At 36.9% G+C, this 26,655-nt stretch overlaps 1 long non-coding RNA gene across 1 annotated transcript in view; it reads right to left on the bottom strand.

Moving 5' to 3' along the window:
* Positions 1–26,655, bottom strand: part of LOC307194653 — a 493,721-nt gene that overhangs the window by 389,053 nt on the left and 78,013 nt on the right. The window lies entirely within an intron of this gene.

Raw genomic sequence — 26,655 nt, forward strand, 5'->3', positions numbered from 1 at the left:
ATTCTGTTCCACAGCAGTGAATTCCACCATTCTGTCTTCCAGGTCACTTATCCGTTCTTCTGCCTCAGTTATTCTCCTACTGATTCCTTCTACTCTAGTTTTCATTTCAGTTATCGTATTGTTCATCTCTGTTTGTTTGTTCTTTCATTCTTATAGGTATTTGTTAAACATACCTTGCATCTTCTCGACCTTTGCCTCCATTCTTTTTCTGAGGTCCTGGATTATCCTCACTATCATTATTCTGAATTCTTTTTCTGGAAGGTTGCCTATCTCCACTTTATTTAGTTGTTTTTCTGGGGTTTTGTCTTGTTCCTTCATCTCATACATAGCCCTCTGCCTTTTCATCTTGTCTATCTTTCTGTGAATGTGGTTTTTGGTCCACAGGCTGCAGGACTGTAATTCTTCTTGCTTCTCAACAAACTCTTATTTTCTAACTGATGCTAGTTGAAGAAAGATTTTTAGTTCTTTATGGGCAAGGAAAAGTCTCTTCTTCTACTGTGCCCCAGAGCATTTGAGATATAGAAGGTAATTAGCATGTACTTATTGGATAGACAATCAAATTTAAATCAAATAAACTCCTTTTTCTATGAGGTCACATCATTCATTCCCTCATAATTTCGGAAATCTCAGATCAGCCTTTCTCCAGCAACCAACCTGAAGCTGAGTTGCCTTAGAAGGACATCTGTCCATACTTCCCCTTTCAAACACAAAAATCATGACAATTTCCATGGCAAATTATCTAGGCTCTATTTTGAGAGTCAAGATTGTTTTAATTTTGAACAATCTATGTCAGTGGACTTGAGTTCATAAACATCTGTGAACTGGTGTTTCCGTACATACCACATTATTTGGATAATGAGTTGTCATTTTTACAACCAACATGTGCAGAGAGTCCACTGATGCCTCTGTAATATACTTTATCTTGGTTAATGTTAATAAACACCTTGAAAAAAAGTATATACTTTCATCCTTCATTTTCAGAAAAATAAACTGAAACTCAGTGTTTTCATTGGGCAGAGTCTGCTTGTAACATCTCCAGTAACTCTGCTTTCCTTCTTTCTTATTTAGCAGAATACTGATGTTGGTTTTGGAAAAGTTCCCACCTAAAAGGCATTTTTCAGACTCCTGTGCTGATATGGGTAGCCACGTAATAATATTTCTGGACAACTGATATAAGTGGATTTATCACGAAGGATTTCTGGGAAAGCACCTTAAAGAGGAAATGGACTAATACAGTACCACATGTATCCGCTTTGCCCTGGGAATGTTTCCCTTCTTCCCCTGAGATATGCAGAGCACCAGCAGCCATTGTGAGCAGACTATGAGGGAAAAGCCAAGAAAATCAGCCTGAAATCCTTGAGACATCAGACTGCTTACTTCTGAATTTCTTGCTTTGAGTAATACAACACCTATGTTGCTTAAACCACTGTTCTAGGATTATCTGTCACATGCAGTTGAACCCTGTCCTTAACTTTTACATCCAGCGACAAGCTAAAGGTCCTATAGCTATAAAATAATGTAACTTCCTTTGATTCCATGTTCAATAAAGAGTACTAAGAGCAGAAATCCTCAATGTTCAATTCGCTAGTCAAAGTAATATTTAAGGGCTTAATGCAGGGCTAGAATTATCCCTTAGACTCATCTGTGTCCTGAGATGTGAAAATGGGTTCCTACTGCATTCCTGCTTGTTGGTATTTAAGCATTCATCAAGTATTATTAAAAGCTTACTATCAACAGATAATGTGTTGTCTAGGGATGAAGGACTGAAGATCTGACGACTACCAAGAAGCTTACAGTCTAGTTTGTTGGATACGGCAAATAAATAATTAAGTGAAAAATTATTGTAATTATGATAAATGCTACAAAAGTAACATGTTACTGTGATAATATGTAATAAAGAAGTCTATTCCAATCTGTGAGATCAAAGGCTTTGGAGATGTTAAAAAGTAAATTGAGGCACATTAAAATTTTTAAGAGTTTATTTGAGCAAATGTCAATTCCAGTTGGGTGGTAGCAAACCAAAACTGGTTCGGAGCATTCTGCCAACAGAAGCTAGGTTAAAAGTTTTTATGGAGAAGATGCAGAAACAAAGCAAGAAAATTATTTGATTGATTTTAGCTTAAACTGTTGCCTTATTTAAGAAAACGTGTTTGGCTATTTGTGATGCGTTGTTCTTAGGCTTACTTTGTTAACCTTGAGGCATTTACAGGAATTTACTTTGGCTTAGGTTTTGGTTTGCTTACTTAGGTGCCAGGGTGTTAGAACCACCTTAGTCTCTAACGGCCTATTTCATTGAATTATTTTAACAGTGAGAGTTTGACATTTGTGCTGACTTCTGAAAGATAAGTGTGAGTTAGCCAGTTGACTAGTGAGAGCAAAGATTCTGGCATGAGAAACAGCATGTGTAAAGGTGCTGAGGTTTAATAAAGGTTGGGAGAAGTGGTTCACAATTAAGCTGGAGAAGTAGGCCTATAATGTTGATCCTTTCAGGCAGTTCTGAGATTTTAGGTTTTATCACTAAAACATTGGAAACCATGGAAGACTTGTAAATGGAAGTGCCCCATAACCAAATGGCTTTTGGGATAAAAGGAAAAACACCCTAACTGAAGTATTTAAACAAATGGTTTGGAGCAAGAAAAGAGGAAGCAGAACTATTAGTTAAGATATTATTATTGTAGTAGTTCAAGTAAAAAAAAAAAAAAGTTGGTGAATTAACTACAATGGTAACAGAGGAGGAGGAAAGAAGAAGACAGATTTGATAAGTATTTAGGAGGAAGTTGCCTCTGGATATAATGGCTAATTGGATGGCAGAGGGCTAAGAATGAAGATAAGAGTGACTTCCTTGTTTCTGGCATGAACTGAGTGGGTACTGTCATAAAATACCACTATAGAGATTACAGGAGAAGGAAAGATTTTTACGGGAAAGAGAGTTAATCCAGTGTGTTGAGTTTGAGGTATGTATAACACATACAAATGCAGATGTTGAGTAAGCAGTTGAGTACAAAAGACTAAGCTCAAGAGAAGCCCAGGATGGTGTTCTAATTGTGGGTGTGACCACCTATAATGAATAACTTTATGTTTACTGCCATACTTTTACTTCTTTTGTTAGAAGACCCTTGTACTATCAATAAGCAGTTTTATGCTAATGAGAATTAGGTAAATCACTGTACTCAATATCTTCATCCATCCTACTTGCCTTGCATAATTCCCTCTTTTGATAATTCCAAATAAGTTACTTAACAGTCTAACTCTCAGAAAGCACCTTCATCCTTGAGCATTGTATCTGCCTCCTATAATCTCTTACAAATAGTTAGAAGAATCACGCCAGCAATTTAATGAACACAAAAATATTCTAGGAACCACTGCAGTCTTTGTATATGTAATTCCTAATCATCTCAACAGTTCTATGAAGAAATATTTTCATCACCATTTTATAGGTGAGGAAACTGAGATTAAGAGAGGCCACACTGATTGATCAAGGTATTCCTATGGTGAATGGGAGTCTTGTCTTCCGTCCTCAGTCTCTCAAGACTCCCACGGTGTCCCCAAGTGTTCCCACTGAGGAGCTGATAAAAACTGTTCCATGGTAGTGATGGAAACAAGTACCAGCTTTTCTTAAATTAGCCCCAAATACTACATGCAAATATTCCAGAAGTGTTTCAGAGAGTGTTGAGCTTCTTTCCTGAGGAAAGCTATATTTAGAGATAAAGATATGAGTGCTGTTCAGAATATAGCCGCAAGACCAAATTTTATATTTACTCCTTTTGTTTACTCTATAAGGGAGATGAACAACAGAGGCCTCCACTGCATCACTTTATAAACTAATTTTTCAAAATAGGCCTAAAATGTCTATTTGTTTTAATAAAGATCTCAGTAGGATGTTAACTTAGAGTAGTTGTGATGAATGGCAACTTAATTTCTACGAAATAGCAAAACCCTCTGCCCATAATGGGATAGTCAGGTCCTGATTCAGTGCTTACTGCTTCCAAAAATTTGGCATATTAATGAGACAGGTGTGTGAGGTGAAGAGAAACATCCTTTAGACCTCATTTTGACTTTACCCCAAACATTTCACTTTTTTTTGGTGGGGGCAAAGTCTTACTCTTCATATTTCGCTCATTTTTCACAAATGATATGGCCTAAGATGAATGTAATCTTTTCTTAGTAGATTCTTTCTTCAAGCACAGAACATAAATTAATGATGTAAACTATATATTTTAAAAAGCATTCTAAGTAGTGTAGAGTAGAAATGGAAATACCCCCATTTGCCTTAAGCATATTTACTTTCATTTTCAAATATGTTTCTTGCAAATTGTTTTATCTGGTAAATAGATCTTCAAAATTATTTTTTGAGGACTTCCCTGGTGGCACAGCGGTTAAGAATCTGCCTACCAATGCAGGGGGCATGGATTCGAGCCCTGGTCTGGGAAGATCCCACATGCTGCGGAGCAACTAAGCCTGTGCACCACAACTACTGAGCCTGTGCTCCAGAGCCCATGAGCCACAACTACTGAGCCCACGTGCCACAACTACTGAAGCCCGTGCACTCTAGGGCCCGTGCTCTGCAAAAAAAGAGAAGCCACTGCAATGAGAAGCCCGTGCACCGCAACAAAGAGTAGCCCCTGCTGGCCACAACTAGAGAAAGCCCGCATGCAGCAATGAAGACCCAACGCAGCCAAAAATAAATAAATAAATAAATTTAAAAATATATATATATTTTTAATATTTTTATCTTATATATTTAAAAATAAAATTCTTTTAAAAAATAAAATCTACTAGTTTTCCCTGTATAAAAAGAGTAAATTTGAAAAACATATAAAGATAATTAATTTTTTAAATTCCTGTATTTACTTCCAGGCTCTTTTCATCTCATGACTATGATTAGAAGAAGGGGGTAGGATGTGAAAGTCCAAGGTTAACTCCCAGAAGTTGGTATTTTCCTTTCAAAAATGGCTTCAGACAAGCCATGAAAAGACACGGAGGAAACCTCAGCACACATTTCTCAGTGAAAGATGCCAATGTGAAAAGGCTACATGTTGTGTAGCTCTAGGACAACTCTAGGACATTCAGGGAAAGGCAAAAGCCATGGAGACAGTAAAAAGATCAGCGGTCGCCAGGGGTTAGTGGGGAGGGGGGATAAATAGGCAGAGCACAGAGGAGTTTTACGGCAGGAAAATACTCTGAACTACAAGGGTGGATATGCAATACATGTATCAAGCCTGGGTCCAAACCCACAGAATGTACGGCTCCCAGGTGACGCTCCCAGGTGATGCAGCAGAGCAGGTTCTTCGTTTGTAACAAATGCACTCTCTATGGGGATACTGGGAGGGGGAGGCAGGGGGGTGGTCCACATGGGAACTCTCTGTACCTTACCCTCACTTTTGCTACGAACCTAAAACTGCTCTGAAAAATAAAATCTATTTTTAAAAAATGAAAAAAAAAAGATACATACAGTTTGTATTTTGATAGTCTAGTGTGATGGTGTAAAGTTTGAGTGATTTTTTTGCTTGTGAAAAGTACCAAATCATGCTGTGAATTTGCTTTGGAGCCTTTTATCAGTTCAACATGCTTCCTGGCAAATTCACAATACATGAACTTGAAATTAGATTAACAACTTGATCAGTGCTGGCAGCACTGAAGCAGGGATTCCACGAGATCCCCTGGAAGTGATGCAAACCTTAAGTCCACTGTCCTCCCGCAAGTCTACTCTAAATGCCTCCAGAATCATGGTTTCTCCTTCCCGTCTATCTCAAGTAAGTGTCTCTTATTGGCAGACTCTACCCTGGAACCATTCAGGGAAGGAGATTCTGAAAAATGTATTTCTATGAGAATGTGGTTTGATGCCAAGTTAACAGCAGACTATCTAGCACATTATCTGATAGAGAAGTTGAAAAAGCTGAAGACCTCTGTTTCCTGATTAAAACGTCATTATTACTTCTTGCCTGTAGATACTCCAAGTGCTCCAAAGTTCAAAAAGAAAGGAACTTACCTTTAGATTCTACCAAAAGAAATGACTATGGTAAAGACTGAATACAAACAGTCCAGTCTTAGACCTCTTTCTTTGCCATCTACGTTTACTTCCTCGGTGTTCCAACGCAGATGTGTGGCTTGAATTATCGTCTATACTGACAGCTCCCAAATCTATATTTCCAGCCTGGACTTCTTCCTTTCTACCACCAAAATATTTCCATAATCCAACCAACCCTCACTTCCGTGCCTACCACTTTAATCTAAGCTGAACATGATAAACTGTCAGCTTAACTAGATTCCCAGCTATGGCCTTTAGCCTCTTATTCTTGACAAAGTAGAGTATATAGGCGATTCTTTTAAAATATGTCATGTCACTCCTCTGCCCAAAAACCTTTAGTGCCTTCCCTTCTTGAAAAAAAAAAAAAAGCAAAAAACAAAAAACAACAAGAACAACAAAAAACACCACAAAACAACAGCAACAACAACAACCAAAGCAAAGGCAATGTCCCACAAGGTCCTTGGATATCTGGCAATCATTATCTTCCTGACCTCACTTTCTATTACTCTCCCAGACACTTCCTTTACTCCAGCCCCACTGACTAAACTTACTATTTCTCTGCTACACCAAGCATCCTATCTCAGGGTCTTTGAACATGCTTTTCCCTCTGCTTCAAGTACTTACTTAACTCATCAACTGCCACCTTTGCAATGAGGCCTTTCCTGACCTCTCCGTATAAATATCTTACCCAATGATGCCACCCCCTCCTTTTGAACACTTATATTATTGGCAAATGTCAATATATAGAATGTATTTATTTGTTTTTGTCATTTTCCTCCACTAGATTTTAGGTCCCATGAGGGTGAGAACTTTGTTTAATTCACTGTTACATCCACAGAACAAAGAATAGAGCTCAGCATTTTATAAATACTGGATAAGTAATCAGTGAATGAATAAATAAATGAAATCTGAGTAGTGTAGAGAAATGATGACAGACAGGTGTGATCATCAAGCAAGCATTTGAGTTTAACCATAATAGGTAAGTGCATCACAATATCTAAAAAGAAGATGGTATACTGCATAGTGAAGCTCATTTATGTAAGGTGAATATCACCAATTCTTATTCAAATTAGTATGTAGTCAGTTGTTTCTATTTTATTTCATTCTATATTAACATAATATGGTGTCAGACTGTGGACTACCCTTTCTTCATATGACACAATAACTCCAGGCTCTGTAGAAAAATGAGAATTATGCCATTTTTTACCTTCAAAATAAATATTACCAAAAAAAAAATTTACTTCTTTTATGACAACTTCCAGCATTGATTTGCTTATAAAGTTTTTTCTCTGCTTCTGAGACTCATGTTAAGTGCCAATTCCCTAACCAACCTTTCCTTGACTCACATTGGTAGATCAAGGTGGTACTTCTTATGCTCTTACTGCACCGTGAACACAGACCTTGAAGGAAGAAACTACATATATCTTAAAGATAGTGCTAGTGCCTTTGATACTGCCTTACCTGAATAGGTACTTATTAAATATTTTCTGAATGGGTGAATAAATGCATATAGAGAAAACAAACTGGCATCCAAAGATGAGTGGGAGTTCCTGAATTCTTACATTTAGCATTGTATTCAGACTGTTCTCTATCCCAGAGACATAAAGTTCTGCACTGAGAGGAAAAAAAGCATTATTTTTTGTAATGTCACATACCTTGAACTCTAAGGGACAGAAAATATTTAATTTCCTAATGTGAAAACATGTTTAAGACATTAAACTAGCAAATTCCTCATTCAAGTGATATGCTTTATTTTTAACCCAATAAATATATTTATAATATATTTTAATATCTATAAATTTCCTTTCTGTGAAAACTAATGAACCTAATAACATTTAATCACTCATTTATGCACATGCAGGGCTTTTCTGTTTTTTTAAAAAGTGAGATTTTGATTCTTATAGCTTGAAAAAATATGAAATAATGCTCATTCCTAACTCCATTACCCCTTGAAACCCTACTCCCTCCCAACTCTTATTGGCAGGTGAACTTGTCTTCTCTGCCAAGTGAGTCACTTGAAATGGGAAAATTACTTTATTAGAACCGACTTGGGTCAAGTTAATCTAAAGAAAATATAGGAAGGAAAGAAAAAAGTTGCCATGCTATAAGAATAGAAAAGTATATGCAGAAAAAACATAACTTATAAATGAACAGCATATGAAACAAAGTCTTTAAGTGATGAAAAAATTTTGATGGACCTCAACCTTACTAATTTTAGAAATTAAAATATTCAGTATATACTGCTAAAATGGCTGCTTCTCCAAAACCTATCCGAAATTCAAGAAGCTGGAAAGCTAAATATGAGTTTGGCGGTTTTAAAAATATGTCCACTAATATTTTGATATTCCTCCCCTTGAGAACTGGACCTTAGTTCCCTTCTCTTTTAGTGTGGGATAGTGGGATAGACTTACTGATTCACTCCCAGGAAAAAAAAACAGAACAAAACAAAACAAAAAAAACTGTAGATGGATGGGCATCATTTTCAAGATTAGGTTATAGAAGGATTTCAGCTTATATTTTATGTATGTTCAATTTCAATCTCTCTGTCTTTCTGTCTGTATTTCTCTCTGATAAGGACTGTGTTGGATCTATAACTCGCTTTGGATAGTAAGCACAGTTTAACAAATAATTAGCAAGCCAAATTCAAAAACACATGATCTACGTCATGATCAAAAAGGATTTATCCTTGTGATGCAAGGATGATTCAACATATGCAAATCAATAAATGAGATACACCACATTAATACAATGACAGATAAAAATTACATGATCACCTCAATAGATAAAGAATAAGCATTTGACAAAATACAACATCCTTTCATTATAAAAGCCCTTAACAGATGGGTACAGAAGGAACATACTTCAACATTATAAAGGCCATACATGACAAACTCACATCTAATATTATGCTCAATGGTGAAAAACTGCAAGATTTTCCTCTAAGATCAGGAAAAAGGCAAAGATGCTCACTCTTACCACTCTAATTTAAGACAGTATTGGAAGTCCTAGCTAGAGTAATTAGGCAAGACAAACAAAAGGCATCCAAATCAGAAAAGAAGTAAAATTATCATTATTTGTAAACAATATAATTTTATATATAGAAAATCCCAAAGACTCAACCAAAAAACTGTTAGAACTAATTAACCAATTCAGTAAAGTTGCAGGATATAAAATCAATATACAGAAATCAGTTGCATTTGTATACACTAACAATGAAACATCTGAAAAGGAACTAAAGAAAACTATCCCATTCAAAATAGTATCACAAACAATAAAATACCTAGGAATGAATTCAACCAAGGAAATGAAAGATCTGTACAACAAAAACTACAATACTTTTTGAAAGGAAGCAAAGAAGACACAAATAAATGGAAAGACATCTCGTGTTCATGTTCATTGTTATAATACATGTTCATTATCTGAGAGTTTCTATGGATCAAGACCTTCTGCTGAGGGTTTCATAAAGCTGAATCAAGGCTAAGCTGAATTTTTCTCTGGAGTTTAGGGTACTCTTCAAAGCTGCTGGTTGGCAAAATTAATTTCCTTGCAGCTATAGAAGTCACGGTGGCTTGAGTTTTCAAGGTCAGCAGGAAAGCCTGTCTAACATCTAGATTCACTGTTAAAGGGTTCTCCTAAATAGTCAGGCCCATCCAGGATGATTTCCATCTAATGAATGTAAAATCAACATATTAAAAACTTTAATTACATCTGAAAATCCCCTTCACTTTTGCCATATGCTATTGATTAGGAGGGATTGCATAAAGGTGTGGATACCAGGGGTCAGAAATCATGAGGGCTTATCTTAAAATTCTGCCTCCAGAGACCCTAAGTCAGAACAACCCACTTAAGCTGCTCCCAATTTCCTGACTCATGTAAGAAAATATATGTCTGCTATATTAAGTTGCTAATTTGGGGATGTTTCACTACACAGCAATAGGTAACTACTATAGTGAGGTTATACTGGCATGAATTACATTCAGGGAAGAAATATACACTATCATCCCTCTTCTCTTCTTAATTCATAAATCCCAGTTCTGCTGATAGTAGATGTTGAAAGAATACTATATTAAGTAAGGATATACTCTTCCGGTTTCACACAAAGACGTTACAGGAAAAAATAGCACAAAGAATTAGAATATAATCCCAATACTCAAAAATCAATTTTGGAAATTGATACAGAATTGGCACTAACTCTTAAATCAAAGCTGTCCTTTTAAAAGTTTTAGTATAATACCATCCTTAAGGTCAAAGTAGACATATAGAGGCAGAATAATCGTACAGCTAAATCAAAAAAAATTTCTTACTAACACAACAGTAATTAAAAATTTTCATACTGAAAATTATAAAATATTTTCTTTTAATTAAAAATGAATGCCCATTAAATGAAATTTTGTAACAAATAGGGTTAAACGTTTCCATACAAATGCTCTTTGTAATGCATTTTTGCTTATCACTTAGTAGTGACAGCAATTAAGAGTAGTGGCAGTGGGACTTACCTGGTGGCTCAGTGGTTAAGAATCTGCCTGCCAATGCAGGGGACACAGGTTCGAGCCCTGGTCCGGGAAGATCCCACATGCCGTGGAGCAACTAAGCCCATGTGCCACAGCTACTGAGCCTGTGCTGTAGAGCCCATGAGCCACAACTACTGAGCCCACGTGCTACAACTACTGAAGCCTGTGCACCTAGAGCCTGTACTCCTCAACAAGAGAAGCCACTGCAATGAGAAGCCGGCGCTCCGGAACAAAGAGTAGCCCCCGCTCGCCACAACTAGAGAAAGCCCACATGCAGCAATGAAGACCCAACGCAGCCAAAAATAAATAAATAAAAAATAAATTAAAAACAAACAAAAAAAGAGTAGTGGTACTGATGTTTATGTAAAATGACTGTTTCATTATACAAGAAACTGAAAGTTAATGAAAATAAGTCTAACCTTCAATTCTCAAAGAGGATTTCTGTATAACCTCTCTTTTCCAATATGTAACTGATCTTCTTGGGGTTAAATACTTGTATTTCGTGTGAATTAATTATGCATTACTCAAAAATCATGACTTATCTGTAAATCATCTTGCATTCAAACACTTGTCAGTTCCTTAATCTGTTACTTATATAATTTTCAGTGTCATACAGCATCAACTTTAATAAAACAATCAATTCAAACAGATAACATTAAAAATTACTTATTACCTCTGTGTTGAGGGGGAAAGCCCAAAATGCTAGAGGAGACAGCTCTGCTTTGGTGAGATTATTTGAATTGATCAAATAGATGGTAGAATTTATTTGTTGTTTCAAAAGTGGGGAGAGATGAGGAACTAAGAAATATATCTATAGGAATGTGGATTGTGAGTTCATTAGAATTTGTCTTTATTATTTTGGGGAATTCCCAGTATAGAAGTGATATCTTCATTCACATATAAGTATAAAAAAATTTAAGCCAAATATAGTGATTTTAGTCTCTTTGCCTTTTTGCTTATTATATATTACCATTTTTGCAACTGAGAATAACGGAGAGTTGATCTTATGTGCAACCTTACATCCTATCTTCATGACCAGCAGCACAACTTCAAAGCAGAAATGATGAAAACAACAGAGCAGGAGGAAATAGTAAGCAATCAGAATTCTTTTCCTGAGGAGAAAGAAGCCTCTGATAACTAACTGGTTATAAGGCAATTTATGAATATGAGAATTCCAGAAAGCAATTTTATAATACTTCCTTAAAAATGGTAAAACTCTAGAAACAGGGGATTTAGGGCAATGTTGCATGGAGGAACGAGCTTTGGAAAAGTACTTCTATACCCATTATTTCATTTCACCTTCCTAAGTTCCCTGTGAGTGACTAAGGCAGGAGACATCTCTGCGTTTTGCAAATGAGAAGCTGAATCTCAAAAACATTGTTATTGGTTCAAGGTTTCATGGCTATTAAATGGTAGAACTAAGAATGAAATTCAAGGCTTATGATTAGTTTTCTGAAGTCTTTTTCCACTAGGAAATATTGCTTTTACTCATCCATTGAAGACACGTTTAAAATTGAATCTCCTTGAACTAAGAGCCAAAGAATCTTAATTTTAAAATAAGAATGTTAGAATTTTATAATTCTCAGACTCATAGAAATTATCCCAGAGAGTTAAAGAGACTCAGTCTGGGTCGTACAACCAGCCTTGCAAAAGAGCTTTGTATGGTTGGTTTTAACACTTCACTGATGAGAAATAGACTTATTATGTAAGATTGAACACCTAATGAGCACTGGAACCATGAGTCTCCACTTCATGCAGTTCCTAGTTCCTAGAGTCTAGTGAAACTTAGGGATTTCCAGGTACGTTATTCCCAAATTTGAATTGGGGTGTTCATATCCCAGAACCATTGTCTAATGAAGTGTGTGAAAATTCAGGATAAACTGGACACATCTTTCCCGAGTGTGCATTTTATTCAGTATTGGGCACTATAACATAGTTTTTTTTACACTAACGCCATCACAAATATATCATAAGCTGGAAAAGATCAAATGAATTATTAAAATAAAAGAGAAGACTTCAAAGACATTTCTCACTTTGGTGGTTTCTTGAATTCTGCCCCCAAGCTTCATGGGTATTTATTTACTTTCCTCTGAAGTTGGGCTACTATTTGGGAAAAGTTAGGCAAGCACTGCTTTAGAAGACAAAGGCCCTTCCTTTCTTTTCATCTCTCTCATGGTGCAATCCTGCAGAGTGAACCCAAACTCTAATTTACACCCTTTTCTTAAAATCCCAGGTCGTAAAATTATTATTAATTAGTCTACAATTTAGGGATTCCTTATACATCTTGATACATATATTCTAAGCCCTCTGATTGGACAAAAAGACATCTCCTTCAAAAGCTTGATAAAGTAACAGCTGTGTGTTTTCCAAATCCAACACTTGTATTCTAAGTAATTGCAATATTGCCAGTTTTGCCCTGAGTTCTCATTGTTGGGTGACTTATGCTTCCTACTCCATTTAGCATGTCTCCTGGGCTTGCATGTTGGACCTACCTTAGAATGTCCATTTTTATGTCCCACCTAACTAATAGTCCCTCTCCTTTCCCTGACACCCATCCAACCTCCACAAGGTATATATAACCCTTCTTTTCACTACATCAGATCTAGAACTTTCCAATAAAATCAAGAATGATATTTTACTTAAAAATTCAGATAGAAATTGAATGAAAGAACAAGTTGAGGGACTTCCCTGGTGGCACAGTGGTTAAGAATCTGCCTGCCAATGCAGGGGACATGGGTTCGATTCCTGGTCTGGGAAGATCCCACATGCTGCGGAGCAACTAAGCCCGCAAGCCACAACTACTGAGCCCGCGTGCCACAACTACTGAGCCTGCGTGCCACAACTACTGAAGCCCGCATGCCTAGAGCCCACGCTCCACAACAAGAGAAGCCACCCCAATGAGAAGTATGCGTACTGCAATGAAGAGTAGCCCCCACTCACCGCAACTAGGGAAAGCCCATGCCCAGCAATGAAGACCCAACGCAGCCAAAAATAAATAAATAAAAATAAATAAATCTATAAAAAATTATTTTAAAAAACCCAAATTGAACATATAGAATGCTCTGACTCCCTTCAAATATCATAAGTAAAATAACTTTGCCATCCACATTGGGCTGTAGTTGAATTTCTACTATTTGTTCTTCCTTGCCCTCATCTCCAGATTTCTAAGATAATAAAAATGTATATATCTTATCTATCTGTCTTAAAATATTAATTTGTTTTAACAGTTGCAAATGTTTTTTGAGATGTTGAGGAAATATAATTTTTCTTTTATTAACAGACTATGTTTTTAGAACAGTTTTAGATTTACAAAAATTGAGCAGATAGTACAGAGAATTCCTGTATACCCCCTCTTTACCTCCTCACAATTTACCCTATTATTAACATCTTGCATTAGTGTAGTATATTTGCTACAGTTGATGAACCAAAATTGAAACATTATCATTAACTAAAGTCCACAGTTCACATTTAGCTTCCTTTTTTGCGTTATAGTTCTACAGATTTCAACAAATGCAGAATGTCATGTATCCACCATTACAGGATATCTTACTGCCCTAAAATTCCCCAGCGCTTTACCTATTCAACCCTTCTCCCTTCTCCTGAACCCCTGGCAATCACTACTCTTTTTACTACCTCTATAGTTTTGACTTTTCCAGAATGTCATATACTTGGAATCATACAGTATATAGCCTTTTCAGACTGACTTCTTATGTTAAGCAATATGCAATTTAAGGTTCCTATATGCCTTTTGGTGGCTTGATAGCATTTTTTTTTATTGTTGAATAAGATTTCATTATATAGATACTCCAGTTTGTTTATCCATTCACCTTTTGAAGGACATCTTGGTTGCTTCCACTGTGGTACAATTATGAATAAAGCTTCTATCAACACTCATATGCAGGTTTTTGGGTGGACCTAAGTTTTCAATTTATTTGGGTGAACACCTAGGAATGTGACTGCTGGACCATATGGTAAGATGATATTTAGCTTTGTAAGAAACACCAACTTTTTTTCAAAATGGCTGTGCCATTTTGCATTCCCACCAGCAATGAATGAAAGTTACTGTCACTCCACATTCTCACCAATATTTTGTACTGTCAGTTTTTTTTGCATTTTGGCCATTCAAGTAAGTGTCAAATATTTTTAAAAATTATTTTATTTTATAGTATTTGTTTCTCTTCAAGGTTCACAGCCTGTTGAAGTAATAAGCTATTCCTGCTTATTCCTGTATTCCTGCTAAATTAAAATCAAATTTAAGCTATACATGTGTCTAATTTTTTTAAAAAGTAAAACATTTATAAATCTAGAAATCGCAATAAATTTGGTGATAAATTTGAATGAGGTAGGAATAGAATACAACAAAACTCCTCCAAAATCCATAATATTATGCAATGTGAACTTAGAAGAGACACTTAATAAGTATCACTGTCTTGAAAGAGGTGTTTATATTATTTCTACTATGGAGAGCAAGCCTCTTCCAGCCTGAGCGTAAAAAGGAATAAATACACATAATTTCGTCTATTTTTTCTCTCTTTTTTTTTTTTTTGCGGTACACGGGCCTCTCACTGTTGTGGCCTCTCCCGTTGTGGAGCACAGGCTCTGGACGCGCAGGCTCAGCGGCCATGGCTCATGGGCCTAGCCACTCCGCGGCATGTGGGATCTTCCCGGACCGGGGCACGAACTCGTGTTCCCTGCATCGGCAGGCGGACTCTCAACCACTGCGCCACCAGGGAAGCCCAATTTCGTCTTTTTAGAAGGCATTTCAAAGTCACTAAAGTTATTTTTGCTGAGATGAAAGCAAGGTTTTAGACACCTGTAAAGCACCTGATTTACTTTCAGTAAGAAAAAGGTGATAAGTAGCTTACTAATAGTGTACATAGATTTCTTCATAAATTTCTTCATAAGGAAAGGCTTAGAGATGAGATAATTTCCATTTTAATAGTTTAGGTATTTCATAAATAAGAACCTACTATATGGATTCGCATCACACTTTGGAGGATGAAACAATCAGGAGTTTGATGAGGGCCCACAGAAAGCAAAGACATAAACAATAACTAGGGTATTCTTCTCCTGAGGGGTGTAGGATGACACCTTGGAAAGAGGACGGATTTTACAGATTGGTGGACTTGGAATGGAAAAAGATTTGCTGTCTGGTACATAGCAGATGCTCAAGGATTCAGAGGCTTTGAGGTAGTTACCATGAGTTGCAGGTTGGGGTTTACAGGAAGCAGAATCTTAGAGACTTCTAGAGACAAAGTTTAGTATACAGATGTTTATTAAGAAGTGCTCTTGGGATTAACAGCGATGGAAAAGGGAAAGAAACAAGATTGAGTAAAGAGAGAAGGAGGGTTGCCAGGCCAACCCAACAGTACCAGCCAAACCCCTGGGGAGCTGTAAAGCTGAAAGGGCCCAAGAGAGTTGCTCTACTTTGGGCTAAATGGCCTCGGACTTTTTACCCTTGCCTCAATTAGTCTTTGGATGTGGACCATGCCTGGAAGGGCATGATCTTGGGAAAAATGGATCTCTGCAGCTGACAAGGCTCCTACTTGAAGGCTGTCTGCTGATTAACACTCCTGGCAGTTTGAGGATCTCAGTGAGTCAAACTGGTCACCCCTTACATCTCTATGATCACTTTCTTTATATATATATTCATAGAGAAGTTCCTGCAGAATTACAGGGAGTCTCTTTTCCTGGAGAAAACTTAGAATAGGAAGTCTAGAGAGACCAATAATGGTCCTGGCCACTGCAGTCGGTCTTTAGGCTGCAATGGATAATCCTCTTCTCTCGATTTTTCCATCCATACTATGTTCCTTTCACCTTCAGGTGCTGGTCTTAGTGGCTTACCTGGTAATATGACTTAGTTCCTCATCCCTTATGGGTATGAATTCTCGGTCACCATGACCTTCTCAAACCAGAACTGTTACACTTGTCTATTTAGCAGCACAACTGAGCAAGGAAATATCAAGAGGTGTTCAAGTACATCCTAGATGCCAAACATATTCTTCCCTGCCTCCACCGAGTAACAGCAGTGCTATCTCCTCCTGATGATCAGCTTAATTACTCAGGCCAACCCGCTTGCTGATCCTTGTACAGAAGGGGACTAAAATATCCAGGCAGTTATATAGTTTAATAAGCCTAGCTTTGTGCCCCCTGGCTAGAGAAGTCCCTCTTTGGGAACAGGAACTTTTAACCATGCAGAGACCAGACTCATGGAAATGGGATAGCCAAATTGTCCCACTGAGTCATTGGGAGTGATGATAAGTAAAACCACTCCTGTTTCTAGTATTGGGTTTCCAAGTCCATGGAACTCTCTACTGGGGGCACAACACCATATAAAATGTTTTGACTCTAGGTATATACAGCAAACTGGAGGATGGTGTACCATTATCAAAGGGTTGACTACGACCTATGTGCACTTTTCCTTGAGTTGGCCATTCCCAAACTTTATCAGGCCAGTAGAATCTGGGTGTTACAGAACGTGATATAAACAGTGAACCCCATGATAGGAAGCCCACTATTTTGTTGTAAAGTGAGTACTGATTGGGAAACAATATTATAAGGGAACCAGTGCTAGTAGATCAATTTTCTGAGAACATTCTCTAAGAACTTCGATAGCAGTCTAGCTGAGGCTGTGCATACAGGAAAGCCAAACTTTTTTTTTGAAACTCCCCTTGACCACTACCCACAATCTCAGAGCTCTCCCCAGTGATAACCACTCTTACTGGGGTAGCATGTATCTTTTTTTTTTAATTTAGTTTTTATACAGCAGGTTCTTATTAGTTATCTATTTTATACATATTAGTGTATATATGTCGAGGAAAGGCAAACTCTTGTGGAGACTGTGTCTATTCTGTTAGAATGGATGTCTGTCCCCTCCAAGTTCGAAGGGACCCAACCAAGCAGCCAGTTGGGTTCCTTGAGAAATAGTACCATATTGGAAGATCAACATTAATCTTTGTTGCTGGCAGTTTGCACATTTGGCATTGGCAGGAGCTATATCAGCCTTGGTAAATGGGCGCTTACCAATATTTGTGAATCTGTAAATAGTCTCTGTCTCTGCCACTGTGGTCACTTCCTTCACATACCCATTATACCACTGCTAGGGTGACCAATGTCAAAGTCTGGCTGACACCAACTGGCTGAGTCATTCTGTCTTCTTCACTTTTTAATAGTTCTTCTATGGTGGATACTCTCTAATCTAACATGTAATTCCAAGATATTCACACTTTGTTCCTTCTCTCATTCATCCATCCACATTTCTCTGTCTCAGATCCCCTTGTCCCTAATCTTCCCATCTTTCTTCCAGGTCCCTGACCTGCTATCTATGAATCTGTAAAGTCTTCTAACTTTGGACTATTTCCCAAATGGCCAGGTGGATAACCAGGTGCATCACCTAAAACTCTGCCCATTGAAATGATTTTTCCCTCTTTACTCTCTTTCAAGACCACTGCTGAGTAAGGTTGTAATGCAGCTGCTGTCCATTTTTGACTTGTTCCCACATACCAGTTTGACCAAACTAAACCAAAACTCTGGCTTCTCCTTTTTCTATCAGCTGGTCATAGGAAGTCATCATACTGTAATAGGTCGAAGCTAAGAGTGGGGAGCTAAGAATGTAACAGTGGTGGATGATATGAGTCTGGGCCACCTGCTCATACACTTGTTTGTACTCTCTAGTCCTGTTCATAAGTGACTTTGGATGTATCACTTCCATCTATGATGGCTTACTGCCACATCCAATGGTAGGTCAGAGAAAACCTAGTTTATTATGGGCTGTCTTCTCGATATACGATCACTTAATATCTCATAGTCAAATTTAAAAGTTAAACTGTAATGCAGGCTCAATAGCCTCAGATAACTCTACTGAAAGGTCTGAAGCTGGAAAGGCTCATCAGTGTAGTCATGCTTTAGGCTAGTATGACCAATCCTTTTTATTCCTCAGCCTCAGCTGGTCTTTGGAATGTGGGCTACCCCTGGAAGGCATGGCTTTGGGTGAGGTAGCTCTCTGAAGCTGAAACAATCTTTGAAAGAGGTGACAGCTGAAAACTGCTGATAGCACTCCCAGCAGCTAGAGGAATCTGAAGGCCATATATCCATATCCATTTCAGCATGGGAAGGAGACAACTTTGTGGTGATGTGAAAGAAGTAACTCAGTTTGTCTCTAATTCCATAAATATCATTATTTAGGCTCCCAATGCAACCTGTTCCAAATTAGTTATAAAAGAAATGAGATAATATTAACAAGTAACAAGTTAGATAAGTAATATATCACAAAGCAGAGGTATCTTATGCATATACAAATAAGTTATGACAATGGTGGTACTACAGAGCAGTGGGAAAAATGTCTTTTTTATATGAGATATTTACAATTTTTTAGATTTTAGAATTAAAAAAATTTACAAACAGAAAAATCCATTCTTTGTGCATTTGTACACTTTGAACACTTTGTACAAGTGTATAGAGTTGTACATATACCACCACAACCATAAAACAGTTTCATCACCCCAAAATATTCCCTCATGCTCTCCCTTAACCCAATCTATCTCCTGGCAACCACTGACCTGTTTTCTATCCCTGTAGTTTTGCCTCTGTGATATAAATGGTAATGTACATGCCAGAATACCATATAAATAGAACCATACAATATGTTGCCTTTTGTGTCTGGCTTCTTTCCCTTAGCAAAATGCATTTGTGATTTATCCATGTTGCTGCATCTATCAATAATTCATCATCTTTTATTGATGTGTAGTTTTCTATGGTATGTATGTACCACAGTCTTTTTTTTATTATCTCTTAAAAGATAACTGGGTTATTTCCAGTTTTTGAAGATAATGAATAAAGCTGGTATAAACATTCATGTGCATGGTTTTGTGTGAACATAAGTTTTTATTTCTCTTGGGGAAAAAAAATCTGTCTTTTTAATAAATGGCACTGGATCAATTGGATATCCACAAGAAAAAAATAAATAAAACTGTTCATTTACCATACACAAAAATTACTTACTAGTGGTTTGTAGATTTGTAGTGAAATATTTCTCAAGCAGGGTATAAAAATCATTAACCATAAAGGAATATTTTATTAAACTGAATATTATATTAAAGAAATTTTGTCTATCAAAGACACACCATTAAGCAAGTAGGGAAAAAAAACAACAAGCCTCAGAGAGAAGAAATATATATCACAAATGACTGACAGAGGGCTCCTATACAGACTTTATATATTCCTTTTATAATCAGCTAGAAAATGTAGACAGCCTAAGTGGGGGTGGCAGAGGGACCAAGGGGAATGGACAAAAAAGCTGACTGGCAACATTGCTATCTTCAGAGTGTGCATATGTGTATGTGTGTGTGCATGTATGAATATACCTCTTCCCTGCCTCCCTGGTTTTGTTGAGAAACAGTTTCCTAAAGTCTTTCTGTCCCCTTGTTGTCCCCTGCTCTCCCTCTGCTGTCCCATCTGTTGAGGCAGAGGTAGGAAGTTTGGAAGAAGACGGAGGCTTGCATAACCCAGTCCTTTCCTCCCTTCTCTTCTCTGGGTGTCCCAGCCCACACAGAATATGGCTCTTGCTTTTTTACAGCTATGACCTAAGCTCAGCGCTGTGATGTGAGCTCAGCGCTAGAGGTGCTTTCCCTGCAGAGGGAGCTGCTCTGTCCTGTGCAGCATGACCATGATTAGGTGAGGAATGTCTATCTTCTTGGAGAGTTTAGGTAGCAAGCCCTTTTGACTGTTACACTGAATTAAGTCTTTTAACTCAGCCTTTTCAGTAACAGTGGCAATCACGAAGGCCTTCATCTGTCTTGCTGTGTTTTTTTTTTTCATTTTGTTTTTTGATTTCTCACTTGGTTCAGAGCCAGAACGGAAGAAGGTTGGGAAGATGGGTACTAATTATCAAGCATTCTCGAGATCCAAATTAGCATACATAAACTCTCATATGGAATATGTTCATAAAAATTTTAGTCATTCCCTTAAATGTTATTATATTCTATAATTCAATATTAGAAATACATGAACTTGCTACCTTCCCTATGTCAAATTTTTTTTTTTCCTCATGAGTTATCACTTCTCAGTATCTTCCTTAAAAGGCTCAGTGAGGCCTTTCATGTTATTTAGTCTGAGATCTCAGGAAAGATGAGGAAGAGGAGGGGAAAAAAAGGAGAAGGAAAGAAGAGTGGAAAATATTAATAATAGCTTCTGTTTATTAAATGCTCTTTATGTGTCAGGCATTTAGTGCTTTACATGTATGACCTGATTTAATCCTCATGACAAACTCACTTTACAGATAAGGAAACGGAAGCTAAGAAAAATTAAGCAATTTGCTTGATACCACAGAGCTTGATAAGTTTCATTTCTCTGAACTTCTATGTCATTTTCTGACCCTTTTTTATCCAGCCCTTGCCATCTCTTGCTGTATGGTACTTTTATTTTTCCTACATGTTTCCTGTCTCATGAAATCAATTATTATTAGTCTTTTTAAAGCATAGATTATTTCTCATTTCAATTTATATCTACAGTCTCTAAACACCACCCTGGACACAATAGGTGCCCTGTCAATATTTGCTGGTGATGACATAAGAGTTTCTTAACAAATGAGACCATAAGGAATTGTTGTACAAGTTCTGTGGATAAAATAGGGAATTTGGTCTTTGTGTCACATAAGCTGTAAAAGGTTATGCTATCGATAAATAAAATATGTAGTGAAATTTTTAAGGGGTTTGAAGTCAGGGATCTGGCTCTACTGTTTACTGGTTGTGAGACCTTGAACAAATCCTCAACCTCTCAGAGGTTTTGTTTCCTCTCCTCAAAAAGGAATTGCATCTCCCTGAAAGGGTTAAAAAGAGGTAAAAATAGCTTGGGCAGATTGAAACCTGTAATAAGATGATATCATCAAATTACATTAGTCATTTGATAATACTATATGATATACATGCAGAATATATGATATACAATATGCATATCATATAATACGTTACATATATAAAATATATAATTAATAAGGACCTACTATACAGCACAGGGAACTATACTCAATATTCTGTAATAAACCATGTGGGAAAAGTATCTGAAAAAGAAGGGAAGAAGGGATATATGTGTATGTATAACTGATTCACTTTGCTCTACACCTGAAACTAACACATCATTGTAAATCAATTATATGCCAATAAAAATTTTAAAAAAATAAAATATATATTATACAGATATATCATATAGTATTATACTGTCATTTTATAATATCTGTTAATTTTTTGGTTATAGCCCAGGGTGAGCTCTCAATAAATATCAAGACTCATTCTCTAGACAGAGAAAATGCTGTTACTGTCACTGATGTGAAGTTGCTGCTTCCTTCCTCTGTCTTCTTTATTTTCCTCTCTACCTGTCACTTCTGTCCTGAGGCATAGGTCCTGTCAGAGCCATGAAATATTAATCAACTCTCTGAGGGGAAGTTTTTCCTAGAACTTTTCTTCTACCTAATTTTCCAAGCTCCTATGAATCACTCTTTTCTCAACCTTATCCTATTCTTGTTGCAGACCTAGATTAAGGATTCTTGAACTCATGCTGGCAAATTGTTGGATTGGTAGAGTCCATATTAGATCATCTTCTTCTATGCCCTGAAGTGGCATAGATTACAGGCTGTGCATTCATTACATGCTTAAAAATGCTTATTGGTTAGAATTTAACTTTATCATAGAACACACTCACCTATATTATCTTTTTCGTGCTCTATCAAGAAGCTCTTTATGTCTTATATAATTATATCTTCCTGAAGGCAAATTCCTAAAAGAAGATACTCTCTGCATTGAAATTTTTTGAGTAACACAAAAATGATTTTTAAAAATTTATTTAGAAAAATACATGCTTGCGATTTTAGAAAATTCAAGGAAGACAGAGGTATGAAATAAACCCCCCAAACCCCCATGATACTACCTTTATCAATGCAAGAAATAATCATTAATTAATTCTCATGTATACCTCCAGAAAATAGCTATACACACAAATATGCTCCAGTCTTACACATCTTCATACTCCCTGCACACATACTTGTTCACATACTAGAATTTGGACATATATACATTTATTCTTTTAAATACATATAGTATGTACTACTCATAACTGTTCTGTAACTTAAATATCTGAAATATGATAATTATAATAGTTGTGTATTGGACACAGAATCTACACTATTTATTTCAATTGCATTCACAGAATTCCATTGAATGGGTATTTCATAACCTGTGGAATTCTCCTACTTAAAAAGACTTCATTTTTTCCTTCTTTATTTATACTTTTTTTATTTTTTTGGTTACAAACAGTGCTGCACTGAATGTGGTTGTGACTCTATTATTGCAAACTTGGGTCAACATTAATATATCCATAGGGGGCATACAAAAAAGGGGCATGGTTCAGTTAAAGTAAAAAAGCTTTTGTATCTTGATAGGCATTGTTCCCACAAAGTTTGACTGGTTTACACCCCCAAGAAAAGTGTAGGAGAATGACAATTTTATAGTTGATTAAAAAAATGGCAACCTATTACATTGCTACCTTTTCTTGTGTGTCTTTTTTTATGAATGAAGCTGATCATTTTTTCATTGCTTTTCTATTCTGATAATGGTAATATGAATACAATTCCCAGATTTTTCCTGCCATAATACATGCCCTCCAAAACTGTGGCAGTCTTGTGTGAAAGGGGAGAGGTTAACACACTAGCATTTATGAGTAGTTCTCTAACATTTTGCCTCAGGATCCTTTTTTACATTCTTAAAAATTATTGAGATCCCAAAGTGCTTGTGCTTATGTGGGTTATATCTAGTGGTATTTAGCACACTAAAAATACTAAAAATGTATTAATAATTATTTAATATAATATTAAACCCTTCGTAAGTAATGTAAGTGATTTTTATGAAAATAGTAATATTAAAAAATATATAGAAAACAGCTAAATTCTGGTATCTGCTTCTGAATCCAGTATCATAATATCAAGTATCATGTAGCCTCTGGAAAACTCCATGATACTCTGGTGAGATAATGACAGTGAAAAGGGCAAATGATGACTTATCAGTGTTACAAAAGACATCTTTAATCCTGTACACCCAAAAGGTCTTCGTGTATCAAAAGGTACATGGACCACACTTTGAGAACCACTTTATTAGAGCAAGAATTCCTTTCTATAGAAATAAGCAAGAATATCCTGTTTGCTATTTATGTCCTTTGAGCTTGAGCGCTCAAGCTTCAGAAATCAACTAATCACTAGCAATGTAACAGAGAGACAGTCTAATGAAGAAAGAGTCAATAATAAGGAAGAAAACACCACCAAGGTATCAGGCTTGATTAATCAAAGCTTTTTTCTCTTTGGCTTGATAGTTATGGAAAAATAAATCTTCCGCTATGGGAAGTTTATTCTGGAAAATTTTGAGCCTAGGAAAGATTCAAAATTGAAGCTAATACTACACGTTTCATTATTTGATTTTCGTATCTTCAGTTATAATTACGTGTAGTGATTAAATCTGATATTGACTGTACCTGGGCTCCATTTATTATTAAGTTTTTTTTTGTTTGGTTGTTTTTGTTTTACTGACAAGGATGATAGAAGTTCAATTTCTGCATGAGAATATGAGCTAACAAGGTTTTTCCCAACCTTCCCTCAGGATTTTAGTTTCATCTGTTTTCTTACTGCTATTCAGAGCCCTGTGCTATTATTTTTCTTTTATCGCCTTACTTTATTACATACGCATATAAAATTTACATACATTCATAAATGTAATTTCATACATGTGAACTTCTCTTGCTTGCCTCCTCCAGCTTTTTATCCCCTTAATCTATTCATGCTATTTCCCTCCCCAATAGCCCCAAGTAGTTAATATATTCTTCATATTTATTTCCATGCTCCCATAATATACCTCCTATACACACATAAATACAAAGATACATTTAGAAGTACAAATTTTTTTTCAAAAAAGTATGACCATAATACATACATCTTTCTGTATCTTCCTTTTGTTTCGCTCAATAATTATCCATGGGGAATACCAACAAGGGAATGAGTATATTTTTAATTAATCATTCTTAAGGGTTGCATAACATTTTAAGTTTATTCAACCATTCATTATCTTATCAAGGGCATTGTCATTGCTGCTAACTAGTTTTTTTGTTTGTTTGTTTGTTTTTTGTGGTACGTGGGCCTCTCACTGTTGTGGCCTCTCCTGTCACGGAGCACAGGCTCTGAACGCGCAGGCTCAGTGGCCATGGCTCACGGGCCCAGCCGCTCCGCGGCATGTGGGATCTTCCCGGACGGGGGCACGAACCCGTGTCCCCTGCATCGGCAGGCGGACTCTCAACCACTGCGCCACCAGGGAAGCCCACTGCTTACTAGTTTTTTATTAATTATTATTATTTTATATCCTTGCCACCCTGAACAATGCTGAAATACAAATACATATGCTTGATGATATACAGTTATATACCAGCACTTTTGTTTTGATAGGATAAAAGGATAGAATCCTGAAGTGGAACTGCTGGGTCAACAGGTTTATAAGTAAAAAAAAAAATTAATAGAAGTTGCAGATTACTTTTCAAAAGGGACGTAGAATTCACATTTCCATCAGCAAGGCATAAGAATATCCTTACACTTGTTAAAAGTGTAAAATTTTATACTTGTTAAATTTTAAAAGTCTGACTAGTAGAAAATGTCTCATTATTCATGAATTTGAATGTATTTTCATACTTTGCTGAAATTTCGAACAAAGTTCTTTTGCAAATATCTACTTAAATTTTTTTGCATACTTTCCTATGAGTTAGTATAACAGGATGTTCACATGGGACTCTTCCTGTGTATAGCTTTGATTGAGACTGCAATTCTGAGAGCAGTAGGTGCTATCCTCACATTCCAAATCAGAAGGCCAGTTTTTCTATACAGGACTTAAAAAGGAATTATGAAAAACTGGCTCAGTAAACATTAATCCATCATCCACATCGAGGATCTATAAAAGCTAAAACTGTATTAAAAGTTCAAGAGACCAACAATAGAGGACATTGCAAGTGTTAGAGAAAAAGTGTTCCCTCTTCCCTTAAAGCCAAGCAAGGAAGCTTTGATAATAGCATGGGAAGCTAGACATATATCCCTGGAAATTTGAGGGGTGCAGAAATTAGGATGTGACTCACACCAAAAAGTCTAAAGCAGAGACTGGCTAGAATGGCATGCCCCTCCCTGGGCAGAGCAGAGACAACAATGGGATTTCCTACAAGCTAATTAGGTCCCTGTGTCAGAAATCTAGACGAGGTATTTTAAAAGGTGAAAATACATGAACTGAGGATGGGCCATGAAGAGCCACAATCTGACTTGGGAAAGCCTTGACTGCCTAAGATGGGACATACTCAGCGTCAGGTCTAAAAAGAACACACACAATGTCCCTCAAGAGAAAAAGCTGGTATTTGAACATCTGCCTCTCCCAGAGATGCCAACACAAGATACAACTGTCCAACTTGTCTTCCCCTTAGCCCTACTCCACCACTGTGCTTCGATCCTGGAGGATCTTAAAAGCAGTTTTGTGAGTTGGGGAAGTGGAAAGGAGGAGAAGGGAGCACACAGGCGAAGTGAGGACATAGAAAAAAGATGATCACACCCCCATACTGGTTTCCTTGGAAGTATTTTATTTACCTTTTCTGACTTTTTTGGGTGATTACTGATTTACTTTCTCATTTTTCTTCTCTGATAACTAAGGCCATAAATGTTTCTGAGTACTGTTCTCACTGTTTCCCAAAGGTTTATGTATTCTTTCTTATAGGGATTTTTTTTTGTGTGGTATGTGGGCCTCTCACTGTCGTGGCTTCTCCCTTGGCGGAGCACAGGCTCCGGACGCGCAGCCTCAGCGGCCATGGCTCACGGGCCCAGCTGCTCTGCGGCATGTGGGATCTTCCCGGACCGGGGCACGAACCCGCATCCCCTGCATCGGCAGGCGGACTCTCAACCACTGTGCCACCAGGGAAGCCCTCTTATAGGGAATTTATAATTTTTCTTTGACCTTAGAGTTATCTAGGAGTCTGTTTCTTAACTAGTATTTATGATCTTTAAAATTTCATTAAACTATTAAGAGAGGCTACTGTTGGAATTTTAAGAAGTTTCTAAAC

Source organism: Stenella coeruleoalba (assembly GCF_951394435.1).
Source record: "Stenella coeruleoalba genome assembly, chromosome: 11".
In the NCBI taxonomy this organism is placed as follows: domain Eukaryota; kingdom Metazoa; phylum Chordata; class Mammalia; order Artiodactyla; family Delphinidae; genus Stenella; species Stenella coeruleoalba.